Here is a 15,385-nt window from a genome sequence, read left to right on the forward strand (position 1 = left end):
GCATGTCAGAGGAAACAAGTTTTAAATACCATAATCCTGGTGACTGCATGGTAGGCACGTACATCTGCTCATTTAGTATTGCTAACTCCAAGAACATTCCAAAGTCCTGTCTTCTGCTCCTTGGCCTATATCCAATAAGGAGGACTTGAGCACCAGAGGCAGAACTTGGATGTTTCAGTTACACCTTGAGTTCAAAACCCCCCACCCAGCTGCTGCCAAACACAACAAGGTGGTTTCCTGTTTGACTCGAATGTTCTCTGGATACCTGCAGTTCTGCTTCTGCCCACGTTCAAAACTGCTGAAAAATAAGCAGTCCCGTCCATCACCTGCCAGGCCTGATCAGGATGCACAAACTATATGTCCTTGTGCTCGAGTCCACCCAGGCTCCCAATTTAGGCATACTCTGGGAAAGCTACTCAAACAATACTTACCCCACAGCCTGCACACATATTGTACATTTTCCAGGCATTGGGTAAAATGCACACAACAGAAACCCAGGATTCGCTCCTCTCAGTCAAGTACCCAGTGTGAGTAGAGAATGCCTGAGGAGTGGGACAGCCCTTTGAGAACTGTGAGATGGATTTGAATCACTGGGCTCAGAAGAGAATATAATCCAGGTCTCCTACTTCCTAGGTGAAAGCCCTAAATACTGAACTAACACCTGGAAGTGGAAACCTTTCATCTTTGTACTGAGTCCTTTGAAAATAGGCACTTTCCCTTAGAGGATTTGGGTGGTAAAGGACAAGTGGGCAGAGGTGACTCTGAGGATCTTTTTCTGCTTGCCACTTTGTGCATCTCAGGTTGGGAAGTCATCAGATTCTAGTCAGCTCCCTTTTCTACTGCAGTAGCAGTCTGACATGCAACATTTGTGCTACATACATAGTGGAGAAGAATTTTAAGTATCGCCGCTGGGCTTTTCATGGAAGTTACCTATTATTATTACTATTATTAACGACTTTCATTTCAGGCCACATCTGATCTAAGAACATCCAATAAAACAAATCCCTTATCTTCAGGATGAACAGTCAGTTTTAATATCAGAGCTTCCCACACACTAATTAAAAACAGCTGTGAAAAGTCACTTACACACAAGTTATTCCCAGGAGGAACTTGTGACAGATCTGCAAGCACAACTCTCAACTTCCAGGTTACATCAGCCAAGAATATTCTATACTACTCAATTAAAGCAGCTGGCTACACTGCAGAATGGCAAGTTCCTCAAGGGTGCATAACCTCCTGTCATTCCCAGCTGGCTCCTTTAAGCAAAAAGCTAATCACAATGAAAGCACCTCTTCCAAACTATGCGCTTACTTCAATAAATGCTACTTTCAGAAACAGCGAGGTACTACCTCTGAATCTACCTGAAACACTAGGAGACAAGAAGCTTCTTCAGATTACACTATTAGTGGAAATCAGTTTACTTGCTGCCTTCCCCTCCAGTCAATCAATGATGTTGTCACATCCCACACCTCCCCCTTAACCAATTCTACACACTTTGTACACTCGCAGCAAGGCCACAGAAGAGATATTTCAGATCACATGACCCCCCCACTGAAAACACTGAGATTATACACTGATGGAGAAAAGGGCACTGGTGCAGAACACAAGGAGTAACCATTGCTGAGGTTTGGTAGTCCTGTGCCTCCTGGTCTGCTACTGGCAATGTTATCTTCTCTTCAGAAAATTGTCCAATCACCTTTCAAATCCTAACTTCACTCCATGTTCTTGTAGCCGCCTACCTCGTAGAAGTCTACACATTCTTGGCATGTACTACCGTACCTCTAAGGAAAAGGTTCCCTCAGGTAAGGCAGCACATGCATTGGAGTTACTCTCAAAAGTAACTAATAGGTCTTAAGGCTCTGCTTTGTCCAGCACATCAGTAATGTCCACATCCTCCATTCAGTTGAAAAGCATACCCCATGACTTATGGAGAAGGCATTTCTCAGGTTTAACATACTTCACTTACTCAGCTAACACTACTTCAGACATTACTCTTTCTATAGAGAAAAAACAAAACAAAACAAAACAGCATAAGAAGGATGCCAAACAACCTACTGCAGTCTTACTCTACTTGAAGCTGGCAAGGAAGCAGTCAGATGATTCAGTTACTCAAGTGTCATTTTCCAGTTTCTGTGTCATCTCTCAGCAAGACTAAGATTATGTGGGCCTGTTTATTAGTTTTTTGCCAACACTCTGCTGCCACCTGCTGGATACAAGTTATCCACCAAATTACTTTTCATTAATAGACAACACAGAAGTTCAATAACCAACTATCTGCACTGTCTTTAAAACACAATGCTCTGGGTTCCCAGATTTCTTTGCTTTGTAGTGGTTTCCCTACATGGAACTGTGATCTGTGAATGCTTACAAGAGATGCAACCTCTTTCTGTAAATTAAGACAGAGAAAAAGAGAGATAAGCAAGGATTCAACAAAACACCAGCTCAAGGGAATTTGCACAGACAGTCGCTTTCTACTGAAGAACTATGTAGCTCTGACACCAATAAGATCACAATAAAACTATCAAGAAATAGTACACTGGTGCCAGCAGCAGCCTGCCACAGGAAAGAGCTTTCCCCTTCTCAAAGCAGCCACACATCTGCATGTAAATTGTGCTGTTTGACAGCAAGGTCTGCATTCATGTAAGCTCAAAGTTGTATTGGTCAGATACAGCACCTTGTGATAAACTGCAAGAGGGACTCTGGCACCACCGTCTTAAACTTGTCTAAGACTAACAAGTGGTTATTGTGAACGGTATTCTAGTTTTAAGATGGGTCCCAGGTCAGGCAGACACTAATAACCCCTTTGCCACACTGTCACTGCACTGAATGAGGATTTCTACATGCTGCACATATTACAGGGCTCAGTGTCTATTATATAACTCAAGTGATGTTATAAAATATACTCTTCAGAGTGAGCCAGGCCCTAACCTAGGTAACCTGTACTCAAAGTCCACTGCTCAGCCTTCCCTATTTTCGTTACTACGTAACAAGTGGGCGGAAACCGTTTCAGCACTTGCCAGACCTAACTTTTATACTGAGGTGTGAGGAACTGTGCTTCACCATGCAGTGTTTGCTTCAATTAAGTCTTATAATATAGAAGAACTCCAAATATCAAAGGCTTGGCAGGAGACATGGAAGTTATTTGGATTAAGGGAGGGCTCACACTGGCAGCTCAGCACAGAACTCCTGCTGGAACTGGCTCTTCCTGTTCTTGTCCTTCCAGGCTGCCTGTGAACCACATAAGCCTGAAGAGCTTCTCTCACATACAGGCACACTGGATTTATACCTCTAACAGACAGCTATTCTAAGATGTCTTCCTCAATGTTTTTAAGCAAGGTCAAAAGCTTATCCTACATCAGCTGGAAGAAGCTCAGTCCCTGGTGAAACCCTGCTAAAAGTTGCAGCTGAAGCCCTTGCGCTACAACTCATCAGGGAACTTTTGAGCTGGTACAGGCACAATCGCTGTCACCTGCAACAGGCAGGGCAATTTGTCTGTATGGCAGCTTTTCTGCATGAATCAGTGTGCCAAAGGTATCTGCTCAAAGGAGTAAGCACCCTCCATACAGAGCAGCAACAGATGGGGCAAACTACCGTACAGGGGAGCTGAAAGAAAGGCCTGGACAGGTAGTTAAACATGCTTGGGGGTTCTTGTCCACACAGCAAAAAATGCAAGGCAGCAATTATGTAGCAGTCTGGCAAGGTAGAAACACTTGACTTGATTAGTTACCATGGCACCCAACCATGCTGGGTGCCAGCCATGCCAGCCAGTAATTGGTAAATTAACTCAGAATTAGTGTGGCTTGGGCCACAGCACATGCCAGCATTAGCAGTTCCAGAAGAGCCAGAGAAGGGCAAAATCTGAAATGTCTCCCAGGTTTCACTCCAGCACAAACTGAATAGTCACAGTGGCTCCCAAACTGACAGATTGCACACCAATTTGAAACCATACAACCTTAAGTACCACCAACAATTTTTTGTCATATAAAGTAGTTACAATAAATCTGTTAATGCATACCACTGACGGGCTGTCTGAGTACCACTGGTGGTATCCGTACCACAGCTTGGGAACCACTCCAACATGCTTTCTGGCCTCCCCATGTATAGCAAGTTCTTCTGAGGTTTTCAAAAAGTTCTTAAGGACCTGGGCAGTCTACTCTGTAGTCTGACTGTAGCCCTGGAGTCTTGCTATAATTAGAGCTTTTATTCAGTTGCGTAGGGCATATAACCAGAGGATTTTAGTTGCAGTAAGGCTTAGTTGTTGGTGCTACTAAGGTAGCAGTTATCACTCCTATTATTATGTGATTTAATCATTTGTTAGCCATGTTCTGCAAAGAAAAAGTGAGCAGCAGTGGTTTTTGTAGACACCCTCCTCCACTCAGGCTCCAGGGTGCTCAAGAGTTTCCCTGTTATTATTTTTGCCTGCCTTGTAAAGTTTTGCTCTCCCCAAGATATCCTCAGGTACCTCAATGTAAGCTATGGTGGCTTCCATAGAACTTGAGGCTGCAAAACAGTGCATTGTAAAGGGGGCTGATATGAAACAACAGGCAAATTCTCAAGGAGGAGAGCATGCAGATAGGCATTTTGTCTGTCCTAGGTGCCACACGGCAAGCATTGACAGCACCAGAACCCAAAGCTGCCTATAGATATGCTCATTCATGTTCTAATGAGAACACTGTTGCCTCACCATTACGTGTCTTAAGCCCCTACACGTTTTCAAAATGGCCGCAGGGGCACCTATGTAAAGTTCATTCAATGAGGTTTAGATAAAAGTACCCTATGGCCATTTTGAAATGCACAGGGGCTTAATAATACATGTGACAGTAAGCCATTTTAATTACAGTGGCTATCCAGGAACCACTTTAATTAAAACACCTGCCCAAGCACATGTATAGGCAGCCCAAGTTTTCCATTTTCATTTGCAGAAAGTATCCTAGTATCACAGGACAAGCAGTAAATTGCATTTAAAAGCAGCTGTGGAGCCTCCTTGTGAAGAGGTCAGCTCATGACAATTGGCATTTAAACCATCTACTCAAAAAAGTGACTAGGTTGCATTGTTTCAAGATGTCATAAATACCTCAAATTCTGCTCTCACCCCACCCTTCAAGTTCCACCTGAAAACCCAAGTGGAAACTGCCTTATGAGTACTGAATATCCCATACCGCATTGTCTCTAAAATGGCTGCCTCCTATCCCAGGCTCCCATATTTATCGTTTTTTTTAGTATTGCCAGCTTTGCTCTCAAGTTTTCAGAGCACTAAGTAGACAATGGCAAGCAATGGGGTTTGAAAGTTAAGCTTGCTCACACCTGCCTCCCTGAATCATTGACTTGTGTTAGCAGAAGAAAATTAGCTTTTTAACACTGGACTAAGCTGAAGTGCCAGAGGAAGCAGTTCTGCCAGGATACATACAGCTAACAACTGAGCAGCAACTACTCCACAGTCAGTTTTCACAATAACACCACAAGTACCTAACAGACATAAGAAATGTTTGTAGTTCACTAAACGCGTTAAGTACAGAGCTGGCTTAAGTTTAAAGGGCAGTAACATAAGAGATCACCACTCCAACCAAGCCTTTCATGCTACCTAGGACTTTGAAGGGAACACTACATCCTTATTTAGGTGCTAGACTGTCAAGTATTACAGCAAAAGCCACAGGATGCACCTACTGATTTTAACTACACTCAGCGAGAAGGCTAATGGAACCACTGGAAACAATGTTTTGGGACAGGATAGTCACCCTTCTGCTGCAACTGTACTGTCTCCCTCTAAAGAGTCAAGAACTGAAGCAGAGTTCCCTCCAGGTCCCAGCTGCTAAAACTGCAAAATAGACATGCAGGATATATTTCACCGGTGCTATGTGCCCCGTAAGTGCGCAGAAAGCTTTACAGGCAGTATTTCACTTGGATGCTTTGCACATTTGTTCAGCAGGCCACACTTTTGAATGAATTTCCAGAGGCAGTACTGGCCTTGAGATGCATCCATGGTATTTGCAAAAACAAGGAAAGCTGCACTCATAACAGGATAGGTCAGAGAAAGCAGGTGCTAGCTGGAAATTCACCAGCTTGCGAGAATACTGCTGGTCTCCAACCTGTCCTGCCACACTTGAGCCCAAAGGTCTCACTACTTTCTCCTTCCTACTAACCCGCTGGCAAAAGGAGGTGTCAGGCCATTTTCTCTTTGAATGCTCCAGCAAGGACTGACACAGGAAAGGGATTGCAATGCTGCTTAGTGGGAAAGCCACTGGTCTCAGGCCAGTATATGTGGATTCTTCCAGCTAATCAGGAACATGAAAAATACCATGAAATTTATTCCAAGAAACCAGATTCCCTGCCATTAGATTGGTAGGTTGCAACTTTAGATTTTGCTTCAACTCAGGCTTCAGCTCTCCTTATTGCATGCATACTTTGTATGCAATAAGCAGCAAGCATTTTGTACCTCCCAAGACAAGAGTGGGTCAGCAAGAATGCCTCAGTTTTCCCCCATGGCCCTGCAGGCCAGATCCTACTGCCTCTTGACTTCATTTCCCAGATTATACAGCAAATAATGCCAGTTTGACATTTTCTACCTATGACTGTCCTGAAGAAGAGATTGCACACCCCCACTGAGCCCACTTCTATGGAGAGATGGATGCAAGGGAAAACAGTCCCCAGGCCTTTGGACTCTACAGAGGAGTCAAGGACGAAGACACAATCCTAGACTAAAAGGGAAGTGACAAGGCTTCCTCCCTGCTTGTACCTCACTCCCTGCAGCAAAGAAGGGATGCCTCCAGATATGACAGATGGCTGTTCAAGTGCAGGAGCAGAGGCCATACAAGCGAACGTCTTGTTGTGGGTCAGGCAAGGTAGTGCTTTCCCCCAAGCAGTTCCTGGCCTGCTGCCAATGTCTGACTCCTGAGCTTGGCAGACATCATTCCTCTGGGGTAGGGGAGGAAGTGAAAGAACCAGGTCACATACCTCTCTCAGAGAGAATGAGGCCAGGTGACTCTGTTGATCTCTTATAGCTGCAACAGTGCATGCAGGAGAAGCAGATGCTGGCAGGATCCTTTCCATAGCTCCCAAACAACAGAACACTTCCTTATGGAGGGACTGGTAAAGCCAGCAGCAGTCCCAAAGGAGCAACTGAGTTCCTTTCCCTGCTCTTCTCCAAACTCCAGGTTGGCCTCATCCCTTCCCAAATTAATACGGGTCCTATAGTACAACTAATGCTGTTCTTGTCATTCTTGTACTTGGGTCCTGGCTGGAGCCCAAGGTGAACAATCTCCAGAAGCTCCAGCTGAAAGGGAGCCCCCAGCTTCCCATCCAGTACTGCTGCAGAGCACTGGAAGCTGGCTAGCAGACAGCTCCACCCAAGAGGTTGCACATGAGGGGTGGGCGGGGTGTTCCTTCTACATCTTACACAGGACTGCAGGTCCCCATAGTTACTACAACTTTGAAATTTTTGGGTGAAAGGCAATACATTGCCAAGTATCACTTCACAAACATGTTTTTACAGAAAGCCCTGCTGCCCTGGATAATTCAGATGCAGCAGGGCTGGACATCCAGTTACCAGTTACAGAGGTGAACACATACCTAAGTCCCCAGTCTGATACTCCAATAGAGTAACTGCAAAGCTAGATCTGCACCACTTTCATTTACTATACTCTCCAAGTCCAAAAGCTTCCCTCCTTTAGGCTCATGGCCCAGTTGGTACAGTGCATGACTGGAGCGACAAGTCCAGATTCAAGATATTCATGCCCCAAGGGGACACGGAATAATGAAGTGATTGAAAAACAACTGCCAGGAAGGCCAGCAAGCACATCTCTTTTTAAAGCTGCTCACTTGCACTTTCACCAAGCTGCTATCCTTCAGTGAAGTCAGGGCCCCATTCATAAGCTATGTATGAACACCTCTGTGGACAAATCAAGCTGTCAGGCAGTAATTCACACACTGGCATGAAGGGATATCACAGGTCAAAACTGCCAAGAGTCCCAGATACTTCTCTGCAAGCTCCTTCCTGAAAATATAGCAGTTTTCCCAGACCAAGCAGGCATCAGAGCCTGGCAATCGGAGGCACCCCAGACCTCCCCATAGCAATCTAGCAGCTCCTGGCTCTTGAAGACAAGCAGCCAGGTGCTCTGGAGCACAGCTCTATTATCTGTGCTGTTGAGCTCTGTCAGAGCAAGAGAGAGTCTGGAAGAATATAACATGGGTATGTTTGACTCCCAACCTGGTCATTCAGGCTGGGAGTCAAAAGCACCCTTATGTGATGCTGGACACACAACACCCTTGAACAGTACTGCCTAAAGAAACTGGTGTCTTAGACTTGCTAGCTGGTGCACTGGTCAACTAAGGCAGACCTCTGATTTTTGGAATAGGCCTCCTTCAATAAGGGCAAACATGTAAGGGCAGGCTGCCTACTGCAAGGGGCATTAGCACAGGGTTGTCAACCCATGCTTCACAGATCAGGATGAACAAGCCTATTACATGGTTAAGGGCAAGCTCTCATTTGGAGAAGTAGGACTGCCCTAAACTAAGATGGCTAGGAGGTGACTAGCCTCCCTCCCATTGTAGTCTGGCCTGTAATATGTGAAATACTCTAGATATAGACACAGATGAGGTAGGGAAAAATGTAGCGATCAAACATGCCAAGGGTAACGATCTTTTTACAAATGTCCCAAATCATTTCCATGCCTCTCAAGCAACTTACAGTCTGGCTACTACCTTCTAACCTTTCTGCAGCTATCCATGACCAAGAGGGAGTCAGAGTTAGTTATACTGCACCAGCCCCAACAAGATGCAATCAAAATGCAAGCTGGTTAAGTCCGACCATCAGGCTTTGCAAAGCACTTTCCGAGGTTTAACCTAAGCACTTCCATATTTTAACTGAAGAAGCTACATTTAACATGCCCATTACAAACGACAAGCACAGGAGCAAGCGTAAAGTTGGGGAACCTTCTCACTATACCTTTCACTTGACTTAAAAGATAAAAGGATCAGTTAACAGGACCAGTTATTTGGAACAAAGTAAAGTGACACCAACCATAGGAACTAAAAATGTCTTACCTATATTTCCTACTGGAAACAAGCATCTTTAGCTGAGCTACAGCAGGGTAACATTTTACAATTGAGACAGTCACTAATCAGATATTCAAAGTTCAGAGAGCAAAATGAGACCTGCACAGGCAGAATAAGTCACCTCAGAGAACTCACATCACTGACTGATGAGAAAGGAATGACACAGAGTTGGAGTCCATGTCACCACTGACCTAGAGCTCCTGATGTTGGGTTATTAGCATCCCCCAGAAGGTGCTGTTTTATATGTCACTGGCAAGTGGGGACTCCAGGCATATTAGCAAAAAACTTTTAGTGCACTTCTCTTGTCTACAACAGCTCTATATATTTGACTAAGCTAAGCACCTTCTCTACCTTCTGGAAGCCTTCAGAAGAAACTGAGAATTCCTCTGACCCAAGACAAATGACTCATCAGCAACTAAAGTAAATCTCATATAGCGTCTCTTCTGGATTCTTGTACAACAACATTCAGGCCCTCTTGTCCCAACCCTATTCTCAGTATGAACATGCAGTTATTTAAGAGAAGAATGTCCCAGTAAAACTCAAGCAAAGAGGTCTCAAAGCACCATGTCCTTTCAATTCTAGATGCATCATCATTTGAGGGAAAATGGGAATGAGTTATTAATATAAACCCTCAAACTTTACAGGCCTAGAAGGGCTAAAGCAGGATGGAGAACCCTCTTTCCTGCGCTCTGAGAACTATCCAGGGACAAAGTAACATTACAGCTCAACTCATCCACCTCTCACTGCAAAGGGACTGCATAATACAGCCCTCCAAAACAGAAGACAGAAAGAGCCACAGTTGAAAGCAGTAGCCTAACTAAGGTGGGTGACTGGGGGGGGGGCGAGAGAGGAGAAGACCTGCCAAAAGTGCTGCTGGGGCTAGAGGGTGGACAAATAAAATAGCTTTTGCTGTATTAGTCACCACTGCCCCTGTGTGCAGAAGCTGCCCTGGGGCCCAGCTGCATTCTTATGCTGCTGGTTGAAGGAAGAAACAATAACAAGGCATAGGCAATGCCTAAAAGGCCCCAAGGACATACAGTTATGTGTTGCTTGCAAGTTGCATTTTCAAAAATGCAGTGATGCTTCTGCAATCTCCCCGTTACTCCTGCATCAGCTTTTCCACAGGAGACTGGCATTCCCTTCTATGTTACTTTCAGGTTCTTCTGTTCCCCAAAGTATGCTGTCTTGCATTCCTCTTTCCCCTGAATAGCATTTCCCAAAGCCCTGTAAGTCTAGTTTTGCTAGGATTCTCCCCTCCAGTAGGCACAAACGTTGTCTGGATGACGAAATAACTGCCAAATGACTAAACTTGCACAATGAGTAGTGCTATCTTCTAATCTAAGAGAAACTCCCCTACAGGAGACTAGATTATGATCTGGGTACCATCCCCAGATAGCTTTGTAGCCCATACCTATTTAGTGAGAGCAACCTACCACCTCTGGGTCTATCTATTCACACCTGTCTCAAGCCATTTGCAGAAAATATACACCCTGCTAACTTAGTCCTGCCTCCTGCTTCAGCTCCAGGTCCGCTTCAGCACAGGTCTGTGGCATTCTGAGCTTGTCCCACTACATCAGAGTGAAGCCCATTTACTAAAATTTTATTGCTATCTTTTCACAAATTTCTTATTCTTTTCTCTAAGAGGCCTGCAACATAGGCACTGGAGCTACATGGATGCAGATGCAGCACCAAAATCCTTACATCTCTCATCTTTATGAGCTCTCACAGACACAGAGGCCATACAGACGAACACATGGGACATTTTGACACATGCTGGGACACAGCACCAGCTGTGCAGGTGCTTTTAATTAGTGAGCCATACTAATTAAAAGTGCCCATGCATCACATGCATCAGCAGCACTGCATTGAAAAAATGGCAGTGGGACACTCTGAACTAAAGCTCACCGAATGTGTTTTATTTCAAGGTGCCCCACTGCCATATTTTCAGCACAGAGACATGCAGTGACACTGATACACATGGTGTGGAAGGCTTCCAGAGCACATCAGTTTCTTTGCTCCGGCAGGCTCAATGAATCAAGTCTGCTCCAATGGCTGGATTTCCAACATGTCAGAGCAGGCACCACACACATGTATAAAAGCCCAATGGGGTCTGCAGAAACTGATGACACAATGAAGAAAGAGCTACACAAATGCAGACCCTGCTTCTCAGGATACAGAGGAAGGGCAGGGCCAAACTGGAGCCTTAGGTTTCAGTTAAGAGTGCAGGGCAAATACCTTCTCCTGTGGCAAAAAAAGAGAGCTCTGAAGTGACATGTTATGTAGGACATAAACAGAAACCAGCACATAAATAAGGAAGTATACCCCAAATTGCTCTATTCCAGGTTTGGTCTCCATTTAAAGTCTTTTCTCAAGCTACAGTAATACTGATCCAGACCACAATTACTCCCCGTTCCTGTACAAGCACCGCATTAGGGTACTGCACAAATTATACCATCAACATAGTTACAACATTAGCACTGAGACTGCTTTATTACACCTGATGTTGGCAGAGTGAACCATTCATAGCCAAGATGAATTGAAGCTTCCTGAAATGAATATTATATACACACAAGGTCTATATAAAGAGACATCAGAATTCAGAAATCCAAATAGATATCATACCCTCTCCAATGCAGCGTGCTACCACTCTGATGCCCTGTGGTAAACACCTTCCTTTAGTCAAAGCCCCATCAAACATGGCAGCAACAAGGCAACAGTCGTTGTGGGACCTTTCAGTTGGATGCATCACTCCCATGTGTGAAATAAAGGCAGCCTTGCAACAGCCTTTGAAATGCTAACTATATGCTAGTTAAGAAAACAAAGAAGTGAAAAGTCCCAGCACATCAACCATCATGCCATCCATGTACCTGGCCCACCCCGGTTTCCAAAGCCAGCAGTTTTCTTGAAACTCCTGTGTCACAGTCTTGCCAAACTGTCAGTTCATGAGAATGACACGGGGTAAACATGGATCAGTTCTACATGCTTTGTTCTGCCATGAGTCAGACCAGACTTGCCAACATGCCTTCAGCCAGGGTAGATTTCAATTAGCATTGCACAGGGCTGCAGCAGCTTAAGGCTACTCCTGAAACAGGTCCGTTCCAAATGGATCAGGAACTGGCCCCATGGTCCAAAGGAAAAATTCAGCTATGGCAGCTTTCTGCCACACATACTAGGTCCCACCCTCAACAAGATATAGGTCACCTAGCTGGCACTCAAGTATAACCAGTTTTGAGACTGGTCCTCAGCTATTAACCAGCCAATTCTGCAGCTGCTCCAGCACACATGTTTGCACTTTGATCTTTTTGCTTTCCTACATTAGAAACGGAAGAGATCCGCTTGACAGAACCCATCTCCCACTTTGCTTGTGGGCAGCTCTGGGAACCTTGATCAGTAAGTTTCCTCTACTCAGTGTTTTCCCTGCTTGGTTTGGCTGTGTTAAGACCAGCATTTCAGAACAGGTAGCCTGTGTATGAGAAAGGTCAGAATTAGTTTACTGATTTTTATTATCTGCAAACAACTGCACCACTCCACAATACAGTTTCATACCCCCTGAACTACCCACCAGCTCAACTTCATAGAAGAGCCAGAAATACTAACTGCCCCAAAAGGAAACCTCTTCCCTTGGATGTAGGGAATGACAGGTGTTCAGGACACAGCAGAGCTCCTTAAGGGCTTAGCCATTATGCTGCAGCTCCAGGTCTAAAAGTTCATTCCACCCACACGGAGACGTTGTCACATTATGTGCATGATCAGAGCAGCCTGCAGAAATTAAGCTTTTTTCCCCCTTCTAAAAAGCTTGCAAACATGATCCAGGTGCAAGTCCAACAGTGGCTTATGCCCAAGTCTGCAAGGAGATTGCTCAGTGTTGCCTAGCAGATTTGGGTAGTGGTGACAACAGCTGAAGTTACAGGGATTCTGGTTGTTTTTTCTGCTACCAATTCATTGACCTGACCACAGAGGGAACTCAAGGATCAGGCTAGTTTCACACTGCTAGTAGGAAAGCTGTAAGGAACAGCAACACAGGCAAGCATGGGAATTATGCAAGGTGGGGCTGAAGGGGATCACCAAAATAAAGCTTAAGGAAGCAACCATTTCTTATTCTTTCCTGTCTCCTGCAGCAACTAAACCATTCTGGCTAGACAGGGAAAGTGTTCAAGACCCTAAGAGCCAAGCAGGGTTCAGGAGAGAGTCCCTTCCCACATACAGTTCAAGCAGAAAACCTGCTAGCTACAGACTTATTTGAAGAGTTGAGTTCCTGTGAAGGGCCCAAGCACAACCCTGTGCTAAGAATCTCAGCAAAGACCCTAGCTGCACGTCCTGCTACTCCAGCCTCATCTGCTCACTCACACTATCCAGCAGATACTTGCCTCACAAGTACCCAGCTATGTTCTGGTTAGTTGGATAGAGACTTATTAGCTTCCCATAAGACCAGAGTGGCAACTTATCAAGACAGGGGAGAAGGGGAAGGGGAAAAGGAGAGGGAAGAAGAAAAAGTGTAGCCATTCCTAGTTTAGAAGGGGGACAATGAGCCCAATTGCTGCAGCTGGAGGGAGAGAAAAGTTTCCAGCAGGGAGAGAAATGTTTGACTTTGGAGATTTTTGCTAACCAGACATTGATTTAAAAAGCTGTATAGGCAGAGCCATCCCTAGGGGTTTGTGGGACCTGGAAGGGGGGACAGGGAGGCAGGTGGTGAGCAGCCAGAGCTGAGCACAGCCTATGCAGCACCGACTGTGGGGTCTGGGACGGTTGCCCTGATCTGCATCCCCTACCCCAGGGATGACCCTGCATACATGTCTCAGCAGCAACTGCTACCATTGTGCCGGACACGAGATCCAAAGTTTTATTAGGATCCCTCAACTGTATTGTTGCTGGCTAGTCTACATCTGAAACATTTGGAGTCCTGTTGTGTTTTCTTAGGTTTCTGGTTGGATACCTGCTTCTTACCTCATCTGACTGAGACAGGCTAGAAGCATTTCTTGCTCTTGCACACATTGGCTAACCCTTTTGATTACATCTGGTACATTTCACTGAGATTTGACAGAAATGGTCAAAGGGAGGGCAAAGCTACCTATCTTCTTATCTGGTCACCTTAACAAACTAGACCCCAGATTTCTTGTGCCAAACACGCCCCTTGCCTACACCAACCTCAGAAACACCCAGCATGTGAAAGTGTTTCTGGGTCATTGTGAAAAGCAAATGAGTAATAAAGGGTGGGGACACAATATAGTCCCTGCCTTCTGCATCACCCTGCTTCTCCAGGGTTCTGCCCTCCCACCCACCCAAAAATCCCCAGAGCACATGGTCTAACTTCAGAGGAAAGGGAAATGACTCTCCCAAGTACAGGAAAAGCATATTCCTCTGGTTGAGATTTCTTGGGCTTCCCCAGTGGAAAGAGCTGCTGAATCTGTAACTCCCCATAGAAGGGCCTGTTCCAGGTTGGAAGAGCAGAGATGGGGCTCCCTGCAATCCCATATATTAGAGTAGGACTTGCTCTTGTCTACCTGACGAGCTTCATGCAGACACCTCGAGCCCCATCTAGGCAGAATCTGCTGAACTTGCAGCTGGCTGCAAAAAGTAGAATCCTAGTGAAAACATGGTAGATAGTGTGACACATGAGCAGGTCTAAGTAACCTCTGCTGACACCTACCAATTCTTCACTGGGATTTTGCTATGTGCCAGGTGCATACACTACTGTCCCCCATTTCTCCTTAACTGCATTCACTCTGTTCCAATGGATTTTTTAAATCAGGCTAGTGGTGGCCCAGCTCTCTCATCACGAACCCTGCAGCAGCCATTTATTCCAAATGCAGAATTACCACCAGAAGAACTGCAACTCTCACCTAGAGCTGCTTATAATAATACATTTTAAAACAGAGCTCTCACAGGACAAGGGTTAAGACATTCCCCTCACACAGCCCAGCCATTTTTCACAAAGCCAAAAAGAACCCCTCGCTGTCTGGAGCACAGCATTTGCTTTCACAAGCAGATCTCACACAAATCTGACACCCTCTGTCTCCTCTAGTAACATATCTACACTGTAGCTCATGTAGATGGGTACAAGCCAACTCCAAACCAGTAAGCTCAAGCTCTGCCAACAGCACAGCCACAACAGTACACAACTCAGTGGACTACAAATTGCACCTGAACAGTTAAGTAAATCCTCAAGCATCTGACACTGCTAGCAGTACCAGAGCTAAGTGGCTGAAAGCTGGCTCAAGTACACCTAGACAAGTAGCAGACATTTACAGTTTCCTTATTGTATTCTAAATCCATAAGCCATCTTCACTAGTTATGCACGAGTTTCAAATGCTCCTTCCCCTTGCAGCCACATAAA

The 15,385-nt window shown here is 45.2% G+C and overlaps 1 protein-coding gene across 1 annotated transcript in view; it reads right to left on the reverse strand.

Annotated features, from left to right (window-relative positions):
* The window catches only part of ETF1 (eukaryotic translation termination factor 1), a 33,985-nt gene that overhangs the window by 16,232 nt on the left and 2,368 nt on the right, over positions 1-15,385 (reverse strand). The window lies entirely within an intron of this gene.

This window comes from Crocodylus siamensis, chromosome 10 (genome assembly GCF_052110815.1).
Source record: "Crocodylus siamensis isolate JL-2025a chromosome 10, ASM5211081v1, whole genome shotgun sequence".
Lineage (NCBI taxonomy): Eukaryota > Metazoa > Chordata > Crocodylia > Crocodylidae > Crocodylus > Crocodylus siamensis.